Raw genomic sequence first — 22,789 nt, forward strand, 5'->3', positions numbered from 1 at the left:
TCCATGAGACACGTTTAAAAATAAATAGATTATCATAAAAAACAGAAATATGGGGCCATCAATTCAAAACCCTATAATCATCCTAACCATGTGATCTGTTATATTCTTTTCACATAAAATTACCCACCTCTAGTATTACAGAAGGTGTTGTGACACAATTAATTTGTATTACACGAAAGTCCGTGTTTACAGTCTTGAACTTTCATAAAAGTTCAGTTTCCAACCTTCAACTACAAAATTGAGTAACAGAGACCGTCCAACTATCAAAATCAGACAAATTTAAGTCTTTGATGATTTCACATATGATTTTTTATTTTATGAAAATTAAAAGTATATAAGTTATAATAAAAATATAAGTAATTCATTTCAAATAAGAAAATACAAAATATGTGTCATTATTTTCCTAGAAATATAACTTTTCTATTGGCACTCAACTTGTTATTTATTTATTTTTAAATCGAGGACAACCCCAACTATCATTAGTAAATGGAAATACCAGAGTACGGATGCAGGAGTAATGAGAGAAGAAGGGACGAACTAGGCAACATAACTTGTCACTTATTCGGATCCAATTATTTTTATATTCCTTGTATTTGTTTGCTTGTATTTATGCCTATTATTTTTAATAAATAAGATTCAAATATAACAACAACGTATATATTGCATTATATTTTTAGGAAAGAAAAGGTACTAGTTTCATATTTACTTGATTTAAATTTAATTACATTTGATTTTCAACCAGGATTGTTTATTATGTTAAAAACATACAAAACCACCTTTGAAATGAGACAAAGGGACAAACTTATCTGATTTCAATAGTTGGATGATACTCATTATCCGGTTTTGTTTTTGAAGGTTGAAAATTGGTGTAAACAAGACTTTACCCTTTATATTAACACATCTTCCATTATAAAGTAACTTAATATAATCTAGAAATAATATTCAAAAAGTAACCATTTATGCCATTATGAAAACATGGATGCCTAAAAATTGCATCTAAATTATCCAAATTTCCCATTTATGGAAATAAACTAGAAGTAACCCTAAATCTATGTCTACATATGTCATTATAACAAAATTCTCAAAGGACACCAATATATGATTCTTAATTATATCAATTTTTGCCATTATTAATAAATTAAGGTATACTTTCTTGATATGCATCATCATTTAAACTAGGTATACATGTTTGGTTGAAGAGATTAGAATAGCATTTTTTATGTTGAACATATTGCTCAAAAAATGGGTACAATTAAAATACCCGTCCAATACATATTGACGTGCCATGCAAAGTGAAAAAAAAGTAAATATCGACGTGCCTTTTATTCCGAGGCGAAGATTCAATCACTTAGCCAACATCAAGAGGCTATTGGCACCTTGTTGAATAGAAGTAATCCATCTTTGATGATTTTGTCGGCATCCAACTGTTCTCGAATTGGTTTACTCAAGAATTCAAAGTATCCCAATGCGGTAAAAGAATCGAATCCTAGAATTCCTATTCGAGATATTTTTGGGCTCTTAGGCGCTATTTTGTATCTAGTATATCAAAATTTTCTTCATCTTACTATTTATTAACACATAATCAGAACTTGTTAAAAAATACTTTTTCCTTGAAAATTTGAAACAAACCTTCCAAGTGGAAATAAACTAGAAGTAACCCTAAATCTATGTCTACATATGTCATTATAACAAAATTCTCAAAGGACACCAATATATGATTCTTAGTTATATCAATTTTTGCCATTATTTAAAAATTAAGGTATACTTTCTTGATATGCATCATCATATAAACTAGGTATACATGTTTGGTTGAAGAGATTAGAATAGCATTTTTTATGTTGAACATATTGCTCAAAAATGGGTCCAATTGAAATACCCGTCCAATACATATTGGCATGCCATGCAAAGTGAAAAAAAAAAGTAAATATCGATGCGGGTGAAACTTGTATATAGTATACGTATGTATCCTATGCTCTAATTGTGCCCTTATCTCGCATGGGTTGATGGACTAGTTTTACTAGTTATTAATTAGTTGATGCCCTTATCTTTCGTATATGTCAAGGACTCGGTTGAACCAAAGATGTTACAATAGCTTTTGTATAGATAGAACATGCATGTTCAAACTGAGTATCCTGTACCACACACTAGTACACTTGATTTGTCTCCGTTGGGAACAAAGGTGAGACAACAAAGGTTTTTTTCTACACTCGCGTGTAGCTACTCTCATCTTCAGTATACCACCGTGTGTATGTTCTCATACTCATTTATCACTTTGAGTATGTTCATATACTTATTCTAACATACTTCAAAGGTATACACATGAAAAATTTCAAAAGTAGTCCTATTTTTTAAATATATATAATTATACCTTATTATTAGTATATAAAATAAGTATGTCCACATACTTTATGTATGGTTACATACCTAATGTATATACCATCACAGATGTTCAAGTATGATCACATACTCCATGTACATACTCTTCGTTGGATCACATACGTAATATATGATGAGATATACATGTGGGAGTAGCTACAAGCGAGTGTAAAATAGAATTTTCCTATATATATATATAATAATCTACACCCAAGGTATAGAATAGCATTCTACGCCCAACACCCAAGACCAGTTTGCCCACCCACCGTCCTCCTGACCCGACCCAATCAAGCCAACCTGTGAGGCCCATGGCCCATCTCTCCCCCACACCCCTCCCCATCGCCCCCACCAGTCCATGCGACCACGCTGACCTAACCGCAATTCAAGGCCTGATTCGGCAACGGCGACGGCGGATTCAAGCCGTGCGGCGGCGGTGGGATCCCAGGCGGCGCGCCCTCACACACCCTCGAGCGGCGGCGGCGGGATCCAGGTGCCCCCAGCGATCGGGTTCGCGGCACCTCGATGCGACAAAGGGCTCGGTTGGCCTAGAAGGCTCCGGGCTCGCCAGCGGCGGCCCCAACGAAGGGAGCGTGGCTAGCAGGACTGGGCGGGAGCGTTGCTTGGGCGCCCCAGTGGGGGGAGCATTGCCTGCCTGATCGGGCGGGAGCACGACTCGAGCGCCCGGGCAGAAACACGGCGGGAGAACAGAGCCAACCACTAAAATCGACCATCCCCCTCTTGCTCACTGCTCGTTTGTGCGTTCAGTATTTTCTGGTGAGCATCCTTTTTCATCATGCACAGCCCCACCTTTTTCGATTAATTGGGATCTAGGTACTAGATCGATTTAAATCAGATGTTCTAGCGTTTCAAGTTCATTTGATTTTTTTCTCCTTTTTAGTTGATTTTCATCCTGATTGTGAAAGCGGAAGCAGCGTGAAGAAATTAAGGTGTGATTATCGACGCTGCGCACCTCCTATCCCCCATTTCATTTGGTCATTCATTCATTTCAGTAGTTCAGTAACTCATGTTTGTTTTTTTAGTCTGGTTTTTCTGTAAGAATTTTCAATTCAGTAATTTATTATTGCAAGCACAACTATTCATTTTTGTAGCTTAGGTTAGGCTCAATCCTATGTTATTTCAATAGTATTACAGTAGTTTTGTTAGCATAATATTAGTAATTTTCAATCATTACTAAACATTTTGATGCTCTCCATGCGGCTGCACGCCACCAAGCAACATTGATTCCTGCTACTAATTTTAAGCCAAATTATTGAATGTTGATGATGAGCCGGTAGTTAGTTCAGTGGTGTATAGTAGCAGCTCAATTTTGTTCCGCCTTTTTAGTTTTACGAATTCAGTAAATTTTTAACTAAAACTACTGAAACTAAAAAACTGCTGAAGCTCGTGCAATTTTATATTAAGTAACTTAGCCTAATTACTGAACCATCTAGAACTATGATACGATCTCGATGGCGAAGAACAAAATAATTTACTGAATATTGATGCTCTAAATTGAGTAGTTAGGCCAGTAGTTTTGTAAGGATTTTGGTATCAATAATTTGTTTGGTTTAGCAGTTAGTCTAGTATTTTTTCTATTACAGAGCATGGAGGATCCTCACTAAGTAGATTTGAATTTAAAATTCATCAAAACATTTCATTAATTGATTATTCACATGTTCAGTAATCACTATGCAAAAATAACAATTCTTGTCTAGTAATAAACTTTCTTTTTGTGTATATCCAGTAACATTTTGAAGGAGCACACTCCCCTGAAATGTTCCAATTGCACTGCGCCCCTGTGATTTTGTGTTTGGAGTTTTTTTTTTGGAGAGGGGGGGTGTAGTTGATGGATTGTGGGCTTTTTCCCCCATAGGATCCTATATGCGCTTCACGCAAAATTCAAATTCCATTAATTTCAGTAATTATATTCAGTAATCTTGTTTATTTCTTTTTTTTATCAAGTAATGTGTTTCTCTTTTTCTGTAGTAAGTTCTTTTTGGCCACTGTTTGATGATCGATAAGAATGAACAAAATCCTGACCAATAACACATTCAGTATGTCCCTTCTGCTAGTATTTCAGTAATTCTCTGTTAGTAAATCCCATGCTACCCCATTCTCTCAAGTTCAATAGTCAATCATTTTAGCTTTTTGGTAGTCCAAATTATATGATTAAGAATCATCCATTTCATCATCTTCAGTATTGTTGATCTATCTTAACATGTTCGACACTCCCGATCCGTCGAGTTCAGTAGTACTCCATCTAATCATGTTTAGTATTCCACTGGCTCCATTGTTAACAACACCTATTTAGTTTTCTTAGTAATATGTATTTCTATTCATTGATATTTTTCTTGCTTTTTGGTATCTAGTCAAGGTGCTTTACATCAGTAGCCCTACAATATGTATTTTGCTTAGTAATACATCTTTTGATTTTTCTCAGTAAAATACTTTCCTTTTGTGCGGGCCAGTAACATCAAGGTGTTTGTTAAAGAATCACTTCAGTCACATGAAGGTGCTGAACTTCGTGCCAGAGACGGCTCCAAGAAGTGAAGAACAACATGAAGATTAGCGTGTACAAAATTGTGTCAATTTTTTTGTGCATTACAAGATTTTTGGTTGGCTGCTATTTTTGTAACAAGCATTTGTGTATATATGTGCATAGGTCACTTGTTTATGACATCTGAATGATAAGATATGCACACATGCTCTATGTATCTATGCTCAGACATTGCATGTTCATTATTCCTCTGAGGCTCTGACCATTAATGCTCACTTTCATCATGCTCTATTAAGTAATCATCTCAACTAGAATAAAGCCCGTGTTAGTAATCCTCCTCAGCTAATATATGTTTAGAACTTCATTTTTCTATTCAATTCAATAATCCATGGTAATACCACTACTATAAATTACCTCAGACGTAGTAATATTTTATTATTTAGTAATCAAACTTATTTCTATCATGTTTATCAAGGCATGTATCTACTTTTTTTGGCTATCCAGTAATCACCAGTTGTTCGGTATTGCTAGTCCATCTCATCATGTTTAGTATATGCTTCGTAGAACTAGTACACACAAATCCATCGAATGCATCTCATAGTTCCAACACTCACGTATCCAGTAATTCGACAATGCAGAAAATGGCACCACTGAACAACCACAACAATTCAGCAAAAATCATGTCAGCGTGTTCTTTTTTATTTAGTATTTCATTTATACTTTCTTCAATAAATTTATTTCATTAGTATTTTTTCTCTCTTTAGTATTTTCCTTTTAGTGTACCCCTAGTAATTGATGGTTCAGTAATTTCCAATATTATGTCCCATTATTTGTCAGCACTTTTTTAGTGCTTGATAGTATCTATCTTATTTGTGAGAAATTTTGTTATTTTTTTCTCTTCAGTAAATTTTTATCTTGATAGTAATTTTGCTCCATATTTTCCATCATTCAGTAAACACAGGGCAGCGACGATTGCGCTCATGGGCATGAATTTCAGTACTTCTCGTTTCCATATTTTTAGAAATTTCTTGTCACACCTTATTTTTCCAACAGACATCCATCATATAAGAAATTGAGTTTTTTTAGAATTGATTCAGTTGCCTAAGTCACCTATAGCCTAGCTCTGTATCAACCAACCACAGGACAAACTTGTTCTCTTGATAATCTTTGCACAAACCATTGCTTTGCAGCCATCCCGCTTCAATTTCTTCTCCCTCTTACAATCATCCCCTTTGACGTTTTACTCTGAATTCTCCTCATGCAACCACAGTATTTTATCAACCAACAACAAATAATTTGTTCAGTAAATCTTGTAGTACATTCGATCTAATTAAGCAGCGCATGAACATCACCAGTAATTCAGTAATCCATACTTTCAGTAATTCTAAACCACCCTTTTCAGTAGATCCCATAAGTTTCACTTATCAATTTGGGGTCAATAGTGCATTTCATATTTTCATCACCTTTTAGCAGTCTATTCTTTTTTGGGTTCAGCAATGCAAAGAAGCTTTTTAGTATTCCATCCTTTTGGTTTAATATAGCATCCCATCAGCTTCAGTAACAATTGGGTTCAGTCTAACAACCGACATTTCTACTCATAATTCTAATATCCTATTAATTTTAAATCGCCAATAACCACATTAATCTAAAGAACAACTGAAATTAGGTGTCGGGAAGAGAAATTACTGAGAGGGAGAGTAATTTGGCAGAACATTGAACTCACTGCCGTCAAAAATTAGGTGCTCTGAAGCACAATGACAGGATTCCAGCACGTTGCTTGAAACCTAGCTTTCTCGCCCCGCGGTCTCTGGCTCTATTCCTCGCTGTACTATGCTCCGCCGCCCCCGCGCTCATGCACTGCGCTCGCGACGGCACCAGCCGCCGCCCGCTCCACCGCCCGCCTGATTCTCGCGCGCCTAGCCGCGCGCAACACCCACGCAGGTGGCCTCCGCTGCCGGCCTGCTCCTCGCACAGGACCGCACCGGCCCGTGCGGCCGCCTCCCCCGCGCCGCCGCTCCCCGCAGGGACTAGGCATGCGCGCCGCTGCTGCCCTCGCCGGCCTGCGCGCCGCAACTCCCTGCCCAGCGGCCGCTCCCGCGCACTCGCTGCCGCTCAAGCTGCCGCAGCTGCCTCAGCCGGCTCACAGCAGGCCTGCGCGCCACCGCGGCCTCCGCTCCCGCCGGCCCATCGCTAGCCGGGGCGCCGCCGCGGCCTCCGCCCCCGCTGGCCTGCGTGCCGACAACCCGACAGCTCGCACTCGCCGCTCGCGGCGCTCCGCGCCGCTCACGGCTCGTGCTCGCGAACGAAGAAGCTGGACTGGATGGGGGACAGATTGGTTGGTTAGCCGGTGGGTGTTAGATTGGTTGGGTGTAGAATACTATTCTACACCTAGAGTGTAGAATAGCACTGCCGTGTATATATATATATACACATATATGTATATATATATATATATATATATATATATGGAGAGTATACTCTGTAGCCGGTCATAGAATAAGTTATTCCAACGGTACAAGCTCCCTCATGATTCCCATCCGACCGGCACGGCAGGTCTGTGATCCCCGGCTTCCACGCGCGAACGCATCCACTAATCAGGCTACATGAGCCGAGCTGGCCACAGGTTACGAACGAGCTGGTCGCTAGAGCCGATGCCCGGAGCGCCGGATTCATTGATTGCCGTCCACGCGTGAACGTGATCCGTAATCAACGCCGGACGACATTCCTACCAAAAAAGCTAGAGTTTACATTGTTCTTACATTTACAATAAATCAAAAGTTTATGCATTTGGAGCATCTCCAAGAATTTACCAAATTTTACTTTGCAAATCTTGTGTTTTGCCAACTTCTAAAAAGATATGCCAAGTAAAAAAAAACTCATCTCCAATAGTTTAGCATAATTCACTTGCCAAACCTAGATATAACTTACATCAAGAACCTGAGAGAGAAACAAAATTATGTTTATGCTCTTCCACCTCATGAAAACTTACATCAGAAACTCTGAGACAGAAACAAAATTATTTTTATGCCCTTCCACCTCTTCTGATACGGACGGATGCGCCGCGGATACGAGCGCGCATATATACGCACGCGGAGGCTTTTTTTCTGAACTTGGCATAAATGTCAACCTGGGATGGCGAACTGTTGGGGAAGATATTTTCTGTTTTTGTCAAAAAAAAAAGAATGACAACTTGGGATGGGAAACTCTTGGAGATGCTCTTACGAGAATACAGGACATACTACTTGGGTACTTGCATACTGAAGCCACAGTCGTTCCTTCCATCCAAGCTGCATGCATGCAAGTTTCGCGTAACTGGTTACGATAGCTACAATAGTCATTACTAATTAGGACGGTGAGTTACCACAATATGACAGCGATCTCGTCTGAGGATCTGGTTACTAGACTGCCAGGATCAAATTACTCCAAATAGTTGTGATAATGCGTGGAAGTATTTAGGTAAATATTGAGCACTGTGCTCGCAAGATACCTTCTTGCTGGCTACAGTTATGCAAAATTAGGACATGTGCATCAAGAGTGCATATATACAAAATAAAGATCAAGTAATTAACATTGTGACCTCGTAGATTTGTCACAGTATCATTTATATTACCACAATGGCATAATCCACTTACTGTAGAAATGTGGTGGAAAATACCAATGCCGTTTACCACAATGGACTAACCAAGTTACCATATTAGCTTTGATCACAATGATGTAACCAATTTACCAAAAAAGATTAAATTTGATCATGATGCCTTTAACTCCTAGTGACAGTGATAGATTTAGTACTCACACTACAGTACGGGAGAAGAAATACTGAACACGACACAATGGAAAATAATAAACTTACTGTAGAAAAATGGTGGAAAATACAAGTTCCGTTTACCACAATAGAATAATCAAGTTACCATAGTGGCTTTGACCACAATGATGTAACCAATTTACCAAAAAGATTCAATTTCATCATAATGCCTTTAATTCCTAGTGACAGTTATATAGATTTAGTACTCACGCTACAGTATGGGAGAAGAAATACTGAACACGACACAATGTAATTTATTTTTCTTTCATGTCTATTTGGCACTAGTCCAAGCAATGGTTTTTTTGAACGATTCCAAGAAATGGTTCAAACTGGTTTTTAATTACATGCACATCACACAACCTCCTGAAAGTAGTGACAAACACCATCAGTTGTTTGCTAGCCGCAACTCCAGCGGAATCAAATCAGAAGCATTATTGGCAGATAAAACGTCGTCAGGTTGAAGGAACAGGATTATCCCTCCCAACGTCCGGCCTCCAAAGATGAAGTGACAAATCAATGTATTTGTAGCTAGGACGATGATAGCGAGAACACATAGGGGGTGCTAGATCGTCATGATAACAGGGCATGGTGCTTGAGGAATGATCAAACTGGCCACGCCTTTTACTGCTCTCAGAAGTAGGCAGCTGCTGCTCGGGAGGTCTCATTGCCTGAAATATCCAAAAATAAGAACACCCTTGAATAATATGATCCTTTAACATGCCCAACAAAACTGAAAAGGTGCTTTCTGGTGCCTGGTGGTAAATGAAAATGTGAATGCTTTTAGGACAACTATTCATGCTGGTAACATCTTACCCACATGATTTGATCAGGAAAAGGACTAGATAGTATACTTGTATCATTTACAAAAAAAAATCAGCACAAAAATATGTTACTGTTCACCCTATACTAGTACTTCGTAGTTCAGTTATCACACTGAGCAAGGGAGTGCTTACTAACAAATTTGGGGATTTTCAATGGTTAGAAATAAATTGTGGTTGCAGGCTTACTGCAGCTGGCCAAGATAAGCGAAGGCAGTAGAAAATTTTGAAGTCAATGTCCTGCGAAAACAATATGATACGGCTGAAGAAACTGCTAATTATTTGCAGGTAATCAGACCTACGGAAGACCAATAAACAAATGGATGTACAGTAAATCAGGAAATCTAAGAGCATCTCCAACAGTTCCCAATATTTTCTTCCCAAAACTTATTATTTGCCAACTCCCCAAATAAGTATAGGAAGGCAAAGAAAAGTTCATTTCCAATAGTTTCCTATTGTTACTAAAAAAAATGAGAACTTGTGGTCCCACAGGATTAATTTCACGAGAAACATCCATGGCCGGTGGACATGGCTGCCGGATAGAAGCTTCTTGCAAGTCAGATTGCCGGCGATTTAGGGCATGAGAGGATTTCAAATTTGGGGGAAAAGAAAGAGGACGACAAGGGGATTCTGTTTTACATCTTATTTGTGTCGGAGATGCATCGTAGCAGTCGAAATCTTGCCAGGAAGAATGCTGCGGCGGTGGTATGCTCGTGCGAGACCACGGTGGCAACGGTTTGTTTCGTTGGGTCCACCACGGCACCACAATAGGGAGGGTAGCGGGAAGCCGGGGGAGAAAACGGCGACGAGAAAAGGCGGATGGGAAACGACAAGGCATGCGTATTTTTACGCACAGAAGAATCCACTTTGCCAATTGTCAGTAGATGGGGAATTTGGATAGGGAACTATTGGAGAGGATTTTTTTCTTTTTTTCTATAAAAATAAGGATGGGAAAGGAAGATTGGAAATTTTTGGAGATGCTCTAATCTAAAGGGAATTGCCACCTAATCCAAAACGGAATCTGCTCAAGATTGAATGAGTATGGCAAATGTCACAAGCAAGTTGGAAAGTAGGTTTCCCTTCTCTAGTAGGTTTGGTTGGTTGGCATAGGACAGGGTTGATTCAGACAATCTGGAAGTGAAGTATAGGTTTTCAATCGATAGGAACTGCTGTTTTGTTGCTTGTAGCGACGTGGGAGGGGACATGTACACAAGTATCTAACTACCTCATATCCGCTTCAAGTTTGACCCGAATGCCTGTGGGTGGGCTTATGGTATGAACTTTTTCTTCCTAGATGCGTGGAGGAGAGAAAAATGCACTTAACAGTACCACTATTGTCTGAATCTGGTACGTAAAATAGATTTGAGTAGTTTTACTTCTGTTGCATATAGGCCCTAGCTAAGCCCAATTGCATGAGCTCGACATTGAGAACTTAATTATTTAACATACCCACCTCTACTGTCCATCTGTATCACTAACCTAAAAATCCACGTTGACGTGCTGGTGCTCACCTCATGATCCTGTCTCCGCTGGCCAGGGCGACGAACAGCCAAGAACTAGCTAATCTCCCTGTTGTATGTCTTCCGTCCGCACACAGGCCAGCTGCCAAGGAAGGGGCCCCTGCTCGCTGGGAAAACCACCGCTTGAGCTGCACTACGCAACGGCCGGGAAGCTCTGGCGCAGCTCACCACTCACCAGGCCACCACCACGGCGAGTCAGCGACAGTCCCGAGGAGAGAGAGGGGTAGTCAATTAGTCATCAAGGCGCTGCAGAACCAACCACCGTGCTGCCAGGAGATTGGGAGCCTCTCCGGCGGCGCATCGTTGGAGCAAGCCGGATCTAGGCAGAATTCGGTAGCCGGAGATGGGAAGCTGCATCGATTGCATTGGAATGGGCGCAATTTGGGGCACCGCTCAATCCCCTGCGCTCGGGACGGTTGGCTGGGCCGAGCCGAGCTGTGGACATGGCTGTTGAGCCAAAAGCCGTGACGGGGTGGGCGCACCACCCCGGTGCGTCCGCAAGCATTGGTGATCCGGCCACAAAATAGGCTATTCTATAGCCGGCTACAAAGAAGTAGTTATATATATATATATATATATATATATATATATATATATATATATATATATATATATATATATATTTGTTTCCTTTGCTGAAAGTTAGTGTGCGAAGAAACTTTGTATTCATGTAGTGTATACTTATTTCTGTCCATCTAGAAAGACAAAATCGTCTAAATTAATTCTGAATTCTGATGGGCATTTTGCTTTGCCCCTTTATTTCAGGTTGTAGTTAGTGATCATGGCATGATTGAAGGTGGTAATCACGGTGGATCTTCTTATGAAGAAACTGACTCCCTTGCCCTTTTTATAGGACACAGTGTTGAGAGCTCATATTGTTCACCCTATGACCAGAATGAAGCTCTTCAAGTAAAGTCTACTTTATTAATGGCCTATTAGTTTCTGTTAATCATAGAATTCCTGTGTGCCTTCTCTTTTATCTATAGATGTTTGTGCTGCTCTGCTTGCACATCCATTTAGTATAGAAATCATTGCTGCTTTATGTGAAACATTTTCTTATAACTCAGTAGGGATTTAGATCATTGCAATGCCCTAAACATAGTCCCATGAGACCAAGCAGCAGCTCTGACTTTTAACATATTTATCAGGTGGATCTTGCTCCAACTCTTGCTCTTCTATTTGGCATAGCAATTCCGAAGAACAATATTGGTGTATTGCTTCCAGAGCTTTTCCATTCTTTGACAGGTGATTTTATGTTTACCTTCCATTTTAGATGCATAAAGGTTCATCAGGAATCATAACTGTTAGTAGTTACTTTTATGCTGGTGGACTTCAAATTTATTTCATTAGTTTTTATTTCGGGTGATGTGTGATCAATCATATGTCATATGTTTCTTTTTGTTATATTCTCGAGCAGACCAGAATATTGAAGTATTGGCAAATTATAAGATTAACAGCTTTCAGTTATGATGCTCATCTTGTTTCAGATGGACAGAAACTAAGGACCCTAGAACTGAACTCGTGGCAAATATTAAGATTGCTGCAAGCACAAATACCTGATTTCTGCCTTGAAGATTGTATTGATTCAGCAGACGATTTGGGAATAGACGTGCTTCCTGAATCTGTTGAGAAAAAGTTGTGCTATTTTATTTCTAAAGCTTTTACTTCTCATCAATCCTCACGTCTTCATCGAGGATCTGATCTAATGTGAGCTTCTACTGATAAGATCTTTAAATAGCTGTGCATATTATCATCCATCCCTGCCTAAAGTAACTTTCTGTTCCAGGTACGGCGAAGCTGGGTACTTTAGTACTTCAGTGGACGCCTACTACGGTTTCTTAAGATATGCGAATGATTGGTTATCTCACAGAGCAACCGATGTAATTTTACTATCTCCGCAGTTGTGTGCCTTATTGTATAGCTTTGGTTTACATTTGCCTTTCTTAATGACTCATTTCTTAACATTACTTATATTTGCAGAAACCTATCTATTTACTCCTCTTTGCAATCTTATTGATGATTATGTCATGCCTTATTCTCATGGGCATTGTATTTTGCCTCTTTAATAGACAGACTCACAGTCAGTCATCTGGATCAGCACTGGCATCTTGATGAGGTTTTCATTATAACGGGAGTTCTCCTCTACATTATCTGTCTCGGTTCAAGCTCTTTTGTGGAAGAAGAGCAGTATACATGGCACTTCCTCACTTCTACTCTGTATTTGATATTTCTCACCAAGACTGTTCAATCAACGCTAAAAGAATCAAATTCAACAGCAGTTCATAGAGCAGATGGAAAGATCTTCAACAGAAATAACTTTTCTTATGCCACCAGCTACAAATTAACCCCGGGCAAGCGGGATAGCTACAAGTTATGTACTGTACTTATCGTTCTTGTTGCTGGGAGAGTTATAAGAGCTTGGCATCAAGGTGGGGTCAACTGGGTTCACTTTCCTGATATTTCAAAGTTACTGGCCCAAGCTGACTCTTCTGTTGTAAAGTTCCTTCAGATTATCTCAGTTATTGCAGTTATGGCAGTGTATTCAGTTTCACTCATGTTATTGTGACCAAGGACAAAGCAATTTATAGTGGTGTGGTTGAGTCATATTTCTTGCGGACTTTTGGTTCTGATGCATATATGGGAAAGTCAAATCAATACTTCAGTGCCACTCGACCATAGGACAACAACAATAGCTCAGATATTTTATGCCATCTCTATTGTTTCAGTAACTGGCACTGTTCTTGCTTCTCCTTGGATATCTCCAATATATTCTACTGAAGCAGCAGAACCAGTGCCCTCGTCTGGCCCCAATCCTAAAAGAGCTATACATTTACGTGGCATAAATAATTCAGTATTCGTGACTGGACTAACATACACAGTGTTCTGGTGCCTTCTGCAGTTGCTACTGCAACAGCCCGTCAAAGCAATTCCTGTTTTGCTAATTCTCTTGCAAATAATCTCGAGTATAGCACATTTTTCTCTAGATAAAACATTGCACGAGCAATGGGTACAGGTTAATTTCTTTAAATACTTGATCTACATATTTTTATTTCTCAAATCAAAGGCATCATGGAAATATTATTGTTATTACTGTGTAGGTTGCTGCAATGCAGTTCTTGGGAATGGCCGGTCATTTTGGTCTTGGGAATACAAATAGCATCGCCAGCCTTGATGTTGCCAGAGCTTACATTGTAAGTTTAACCAAGACTTTCTCAAGTGCATTTTTTCCATTCCCTTCTTACTTGACTAATGAATTTTAACAGGGCATTTCAGGTTACTCCACAGCTCTTTCTTCTATAATGTTGTTCTTTATTACATATGGGTCGGATTTATTTTTGTACCTTGGAATGGTGGTTTATATATCGGTGAAAGATGGCGATGATATCTCTACTCTGCGGCAACTAAAATGGAGCTATAATCTAGAGAAAATGATTGCATTGCCATGCTTGCTTCCCTTGCTCATTAATTCTGTTGCTTTAACTTCATACACCATTGTCCTACTACTCATGAGGAATCATTTGTTTGTTTGGAGCGTATTTTCACCAAAGTAAGTATTCAATAAAAGTCCTACTAATGAATGTCTAGGAATTTCTCCATTTTGGTGCGTCACATGAATCAGCCCGCATTTTTGTATGTTTGTTGACTTCTGTATGTAGTATTTCATTTATTCAGTTCCTTATAAATCAGAACAAGTCAACACTAGCATAGAAGCAAAAGAGAATAATGGTGTTCAGTTATCAAAGGATTCTCATTCAAATGCTACATAAAGAGTGCAATGTTTAATCTTTTGGTGTACTAATGTACTATATGGCTTCTCCGTAAATATCATATGCCGAAAGAAGAATTTATGTGACATTGGTATACTAGTTTTTGTTTTCCCGGTTTTCTTCAACAGCAAATAAATAGCGGAAGACCTGAATGTTTTCATTTTTTAGGGGAATTTTTTTCACTTGTTGCATGGTTCATGATGTGTGATTTCAGCGCGACTAGGTATGAGGGGGGAGACGTTACTCTAGATGGGCAAGTGGTGGTCCAGAAGGATACTTTTCGGTATTTAGGATCGGTGCTACAAAAGGATGACGACATTGATGAAGATGTTAGGCATAGAATTTTAGCTGGCTGGTTTAAATGGCATCAAGCTTCTGGCATCCTTTGTGACAAAAGGGTGCCACAAAAGCTAAAAGGCAAGTTCTATAGGACAGCAATTCGTCCGGCGATGTTATACGGTGCTGAATGTTGGCCTACAAAAATGCGACATGTCCAGCAACTGAGTGTAGCAGAGATGCGAATGTTGCGGTGGTTTTGCAGGCACACAAGGAGGGATAGAGTCCGAAACGAAGCTATTCGGGATAGAGTCGGGGTGGCACCAATTGAGGAGAAACTTATCCTACATCAGCTGAGATGGTTTGGACATGTCCAATGGAGGCCTCCTGAGGCGCCGGTGCGTAGTGGGGTTCTTGAGCGGGTCGATAATGTAAAGAGGGATATAGGTAGACCTAAACTGACTTGAGATGAGTCGGTTAAGAGAGACCTTAAGGATTGGAATATCTCTAAAGAGATAGCTTTGGATAGGAGCGCTTGGAGACTAGCTATCAATGTGTCTGAACCATACTTTTATTTTTTTGGGGTTTCATCTCTAGCCTACCCCAACTTGCTTGGGAAAAAAAACTATGTTGTTGTTGTTGTTGTAGGTTCATCCTACTTCTTATAGGATCCAGTTCATCTACTATTTTGTATCCTACATACGGTTTCATTGTTATCTGACCAGCCTCGTTCCTAAAACATCAACAGGTACATTTATGCCTGCGGAGCAACAATATGCACATATGTTGGAGTATTCATTCTAGCCATGACTGCGGTCTACAATTGCGTTGTCTTTTCATTCAGGACGAGAAACTACAATGACAAATCTCTATAATCAGATTATGGATTAGCTATTTTGATTTAGTAGTAGTTTTTTTTTTTTGGTTCATGGCACTATGTATTTGTCAAAAAGGAAGAGTAGCCTGCTGCCTCCTTCGTGGAATAGCTTGTTTTTGTACATATTTTGTTCTCCATAGTTTTCCAGATCATGCAATCCCTGAAAAAGGGTGCCCACATTTTTTGCACCTTATGTTATAGCACATACAAAAGGGTCAAGAATAATATGTTGTAATCTCCAGCGTCACTACAGACTGAGAGACTTGTACGTGGCATATTTCATAATATTCTTACAGACGTCTTGAGTTCTTAAAAACAAAAATCACTTCGCAAGTCACTATCCCAACAGGGAATATGAATTTATTAGGAGAATATCACCGGAGAATAGAAAAACGAAAAATGACTTCACAAGTCATTATTCCAATAGGGAATATGAATTTGTTATGACTGATGAAGAACAATAATTTCAGTCTAGTATTAACACAAACCAGAGCTGAGAATACCCATAATAGCGGCATCAAATTGATACCCAGGGAAAAATTGTGTTGCAGATAAACATGCTTTGGGTATATAGATTATGGTAAGCAGGCAATATGTACCTTCCCTGCAAATTCTTGATGTCAAATATCTTTCTCTCCCAACTCCTTTTTCAATGGAAACAGTCCACTGCAAGACAAGACCAATTGCTTGGGATAGCGTACCAAAATGGAGACACTAATGATAAAATCCGTGACCTCTGAAACGACCCGGGTTTCCAAAAGGAGAACCCGAATCCATGTATCATTGTGATAGTGCCTAGATCAATAGCTATCACATACAGAACTCATTTCAGGCAGTAAACAAAGTCATACCAACTTAAGGAGTGCAAACATGGATTTAATTATTACAAAATTCAGAGGATTTGTAGGACGAATTCTCCCATTACAAGCCCGTTGGGCTAAATCGAAACAAGCAGAACTCGGTAGCGGTAGCTAGATCTCGGGCCGTCCTTCATCTTGGACTCCATCTCCACAAGCAACCTTGAGCGTAGCACAGGCTTCAGTCGTACCATCCATCATCGTTGGCGTCGAACTCCTGTTCGGATCCACTACAACACATATGGACTTCTACAACGTTTCATTTATATTACTGAAAGTGGTATTTTCGTCATCTTTCATAATTTGTGACGCATGACGAAAATCGGTTCGTCGCCTATGCGACGAAAACATATTTTTTCGTCATAAATCCTATGACGATTATTCTATCATCACTAATTTGTAACGCTCAATTTTTATCATAATCAATACCAAGAAACGTCACAAAATTGTGTGCTTGGATGATTGTACATGTGCCACGTAGGATAGAAAACGTCATAAAAATTTTACCTCATGATGTAGCTAAATTCAGATTAAATATACTGGAAAATGGAACAAACAAGAGGATTTTTATCAAGAAAAAGAGAAATTATCTCTAAAATGGAACCATACTCTACAGATGAATTAGGTGATTAGCCATTCGTTCAGAAATGAAGCCAACAAGGGAGCAACTAGCAGAATATATAGTTACTGTAGAGCAATGGTGACAATCTTAGGAATACTTAGAACATTTTCTCAGGAGCTAAAGCCAAATGCCTCAAAGTACTGAAGTTCTAAAAAATGGCTCAAGACTTGGCGCTGCTCTTTGGAGTTGCTGGCTCAAGACTGACATTCTTGTACCCATTCACCTTATTCAGCTTGCATACAATAATTTTTTTGTTTCCTGATGACAAGAACTGGTGCTGCATATATACAGAAACAGATGTTCAGTTGCAATAAGGGAAGATAGCTTTGTCAATAGAATAGCAGATCATATCAGTTGGGTCATTTATTTTTTAATAGTTCTGATCATGTAAGCATTAACTCCTGGGAACATGGAATTAGTGGAGTATCCAGCACCTTCTTGGCAATGGTTATTAGTGAGTATCAAGCACCAGTCACCTATTCCAACTATCTAGATTGCTTAAACAAATAGGAGGCATACATGGAGAAGGGCACCTGTTAGAGGAGTCAAGGGCTTATTGGGCCTTAGCCCATTAGGATTATTATGAGCTTGCTTAGGGGTAAAGTAAACCTCTATGTAAGGAGAGGAGATGTATCAATCTAATCAAGCAAGAGATTAGAAGGAAATCTCTTCTCTCTTGCCGGCCATGGGCGAAGCCCCGTGGCCGGCGTTTCCAGCGCCCCTGCAGCCCTAGCCGCCGCCGCGATCCAACCCGTGAACAGTACCCGCGGTATCAGCTATGCCAGGCGACGAAGAGAAGAATCCTACACCGACGACCATCGAAGGATTGGCGGCCATGATGACCAAGATCCTCGGCCGCCTAGACGCCTTGGACGACATCAAGGCGCGCCTGACGGCGTTGGAGTCGCAGCGCGCGCCGACCTCCACCGCACCCTTCTCCTACGGGATGCCGGGGTATGGATCTACTTCGCTGGGGAGCCCTTCCTTCACGGCCGCCGCCACCATGGCCACGGCCGCCTTCCCGTCGTTCACCGCCCCCAGCCCCGTGCCACCACAGCAGCACTGCGAGGGCATCTTCTACGGGGGCATGGCTGGCATCCAGGCAGCGGCCGCGCCGCTGCAGCCTGCAGCCTGCCATGTGTTTGCGGCGGTGCTGCTGCAGGCTGCCGCACGCGGCCTCCTAGCGCAGCGTCGGCTGCAGGAGATGCGCCGACAGATGCACGAGGCGGCCTTGACGACGGTCGACCTCGGCAAAGGGGGGGGCGTGTCCAAGTCCCGTCGGACGGCCACCAACAATCACGCCGGTTTGCTGCTATCTTCACGCGCGAGCAGGGTGTTGTTTCCGCAGTCGGAGTCGGCAACCTCCAACTCTACGGCAGCAATGGTAGGGGAGGTGGTTCGCTCTTTGTTGTCGGCGGGGACGCACTGCCTAGTTCCACCGCTTTCCGCTACCAGCCGCCGCGAGGACGTCTCCGCTGGACGCGGTCCCAATTAATTCCAAGTGGTCGTACCCGCGCTCCTCTCTCGTTCCGATGGTCTCCATGGGATCCAGGCGGCGACATACATACAGATCCAGCACGCGGACGGTGTCCGCCGTATCTTCAGGAGTCGTCAAAAATAAAGAGTCACAGTCTATTTAAAATAAGCCAAGATATAAAAGGCTTGTTCTTAGGAGTTCGGTTTGCGTCTAGTGGAGTCATTATTAGCGTCATCGTTAGATTGCAGCTTGAGGACAAGCTGCATGTCCAGGTGGGGTATAGTGTTAGAGGAGTCAAGGGCTTATTGGGCCTTAGCCCATTAGGGTTTATTTGTCGCTTGCTTAGGGGTCAAGTAAACCTCTCTATATAAGGAGAGGAGATGTATCAATCTAATCAAGCAAGAGATTAGAAGTAAATCCCTTCTCTCTTGCCGGCCGTGGGCAAAGCCCCGCGGCCGGCCTCCCCCGGCGCCCTAAACCCTAGCAATCGCCCCCTCTCCATGAGAGAGGGAAATCTCTCACGATCTCAGCCCAACAGCAGCCATAACAGCACCCCTATCTTCACTTCGCAGGTTCTGAAACATGTCACTCAAGACAAATCGTATAGCTGGAGCATTAACCATGGCCAAATTTGGAGAATAGTCTCATGTAAGAGCAGAGGAACAATAATCTAGCAGTATAAAATGTTTAAAATTACCATGAAAGAAATTTGATTTGCCGGATCCATTTGCACCAACTGAGACAAAAGATTAACTCAAATAATGCTAGAGAACGAGAGAATAAATATATAATTTCCATTAGTCCATAGAGGAGTTTTACGTAGCCTTTCTCCGTCAGCAGCACCACAAATACAGGTCCAGTAGCAGTAGGATTTTGACCACTACTAGCAGCAGATTGGACTGAGAGCTTGCACTAACCATCTCTATTATATAATCTCTATAGTAGAAACCAACGAAAGGAAAGGATTCAATCCCAAATCACATCTAAATCCTAGCAGCTAAATAAACCAAGATGAAGATGGTCAGATGGAGAGTGCACGAGGTCAGTACCTTCTACTTGTCCGAGTTGTCTCCCAGCAGCCGGCGGATTCAGATCCTCGCACCGACCGCACGGAGTAGGGGAGCTGGCCCCGACTGCGTGGAGCAGGGGAGCAGGAGCAGGAGGCAAAGCCGGCCGGTGCTGCCACGCTCGCGCCCGCGCCCGCGCCGGGGCTGGGCTGCCCGGGGCCGCCGCGCCGGGGCCAGGGCGGCCAGTGCCGCCACGCTCGTGCCTGCGTCGAGGCTAGGCCGGCCGGGGTCGCCGCGCCGGGGCTAGGTCAGCCGGGGCCGCCACGCCCGCTCCCGCGCCGGGAACCCAGACGGAGCACCCGCTCGCCGGCGGCCAGCCCTAAGCCCCTAAGAGGAAGAGAGAGATGAGGCCACCGGGGAGAGGGTGAGAAGAGGATGGGAACTTTTTTTTTTTTTTATAATACGTATCTGTATTTAAGATTGGGAAAATACATGTAGACATACGGATACAACCACGTACGTAAAAGATATGGAAGCAGGTGTCACAACCAAACTTCACGAAAGACCCTAAAAAAATTACATCAAAGCCCCTAATCTTTCATGAACATGTGGTGGTTGCCTTCCTAGCCGCCGGCCGCCGCCGCCGCCGCTGAAGAAGACGAGCACCCCCATGAACTAGAGAAGACCCATCGCGCACTGGCTTTGGCAGGAGTCGAAATAGAGGGAGCCGTCGGCGGTCGCCCATCGACCAGGACCACGCCCCGCCCCCTCCAGCTCCTGGACCTGAGCTCGGCATCGACGACCACCGCCGTCGAGGGAGAAAGGAGCAAGATCCAGCTGGCCACCATCCTCAACACCAGCATCCTGGTCCACATCCTTGAGAAAGAAGGGCAGTGACAACAGCCACCACCCCGACGCACACCATGTGAAGGAGAAGCTAGCACCACCACCATCCCGCGACAGCAGCAGCCCAGCACCACATCCTCCGCCGGCGAACCGAAATCCGACGAGGAAACCAAGCCCCCAAGGGGCAAACAAAAGCTCCATCCCGAACACAAACCCCCCTTCCACAAAGAGGGACAAAAGAGACGCACCTCCTAGATCCACCACCGAAAGAGACGCCCGATCCGCCATCGAGGATGCCGGATCCACCGCCAAGGACGCCGACGGTCTGGAGGAAACTTATTGGCCGGCGCCAAAACCGATTTAACGCCGGCAAGCTAAGCTCCGCCGCCGAAACCGACGACGAGCTAAAACCTAGGCGACGCTAGAAACCTAACTACCCTGTACACAGAGAGGCCGCCGGAGGCCAGCCCGCCCTCCTCCCCCAGCGCCGACAAGTGCGACAGAGGATTTGGGCCGGCCAGATCGACGCCCGAACGCGCTCGCCTCTTTTCGTCTCCGCCGCGACTGTAGCAGGGGAGAGAAGAGTCGAGAGACGCTGGCCTGTTTGCCGGCATTGGGGAAGGATGGGAATTGGGAATGATAAGGTGAAGGCAGCGTAGAGACAAAGGGTGACGGGTGGACGGGTAGATAAGTGGGAGACCAAATTTTGAAGGGTGCACGCGGGCGGTGCAGGAGTGCGGCCTGGTCGTGCTTTGGTCGTAGTAGGGGACGGCAGTTTTTCATTTTTATAGTTAAATATCGGTATTTTTTGGTGATTTTTTATATTATAAGATCAATGGTAAATAAAAAATATTCTATTGTGAGTTTTCATCAGAAAATAAGAGAAAGTTGTTGAGAAAAAATTATTAATGCGAAAGGTGATAATTGACATGTCTTATTGAGCACTCCCATAGTTCAGGTTTAAAGTTATTTCATTTAAATATCTTGTTTACCACAAGTATAGTTTAAGTATTAAGTAATTCTAATAAAACGGTAAAAATTATGACCATTAACAGTTATGATAAATTTGTGACACTTCATATTTGTCATGATATCAGAAGAGTACTCGTCACAACTGATCTTGGAATAGTTTATGATGATTTTAAATTTGTCCTAGTGATGAACATTTTATCTTTTTCACTAAACCATACCCTCCCTTATAAAACGTCATAAAAGGTAAGTACATTATGATGTTTTGGTCCGTTGTCATGATGTATTCGTCGCAGAAGGTCACATATATTGTAGTGATCCTGCATCTTGCCAAACGTCAGTTAAGGTTTTGCAAAATAAAAAAAAAGCTTATTTCATTTCAAATTTGAATCTGGAAACGAATTTGAAAGCATATACAAATCAGAAAACATGTGTATGAAGGATAAACACATATATTACATCCATTCATGTTACACACTGAGTGAATATTAATTACATTCATGCATGTCACACACTGAGTTCACAAAATCACATCAAATGTTTACTAGTTCTCAAAGACCTACTCGAAGAGGTCCGGTAACTTGTAGTCGTTCATGTCGAGGTCGGTTCTCCAATTGCGTAGCTTCACATAGTTCTCCTCCGTCGCTATCTCGCTCTCGGCATAGAAGAACTTTCCCCCAACATGACAACATTCGTCCGTGGCAAATTTACAAATGTCGGCTACAGTTTGAGTGATACCTCTATTGTCGACCCCTTCCTTTAGCCAATATTGTTGAGATTTTTTGAGTTGACGCCAACTGTGGCTATAACACTCGGAAGTCCTAAGGTAATGACACGCATAGTATCCACACAAGACTGAGCCTGGAGGTTGCTTGGAGCACTGCAGGCATGATATATGTAACACATAGTCATTAGGACAGATAGATAGAATGCACAATGTAGTACCACATATGAATGTTTATACGTACCGGGAAGTCACGCCTCACGCTCAATTTTGTGCCATACTTCTTCTTCTTCTCGGACCTTCGATCATAGCATTCAGGGTCTTCAATGTATTTCCTGTAAGCGCTGTATGTAT

At 41.9% G+C, this 22,789-nt stretch overlaps 1 long non-coding RNA gene and 1 pseudogene across 1 annotated transcript; one reads left to right on the plus strand and one right to left on the minus strand.

The window, feature by feature from the left end:
* The first annotated feature begins 11,641 nt into the window (after window positions 1-11,641).
* LOC120640509 lies at window positions 11,642-16,223 on the plus strand (annotated as a pseudogene).
* A 1,131-nt stretch (window positions 16,224-17,354) lies between these two features.
* On the minus strand, window positions 17,355-20,337 carry LOC120640510. The gene is made up of 2 exons (XR_005661847.1): window positions 19,939-20,337; window positions 17,355-17,689 (listed from the first exon to the last, which is right to left on the minus strand). It is a non-coding gene; the product is annotated as an uncharacterized LOC120640510 (long non-coding RNA).
* Between the last annotated feature and the right edge of the window lie 2,452 nt (window positions 20,338-22,789).

This window comes from Panicum virgatum, chromosome 7K (assembly GCF_016808335.1).
Source record: "Panicum virgatum strain AP13 chromosome 7K, P.virgatum_v5, whole genome shotgun sequence".
Taxonomy (NCBI): domain Eukaryota; kingdom Viridiplantae; phylum Streptophyta; class Magnoliopsida; order Poales; family Poaceae; genus Panicum; species Panicum virgatum.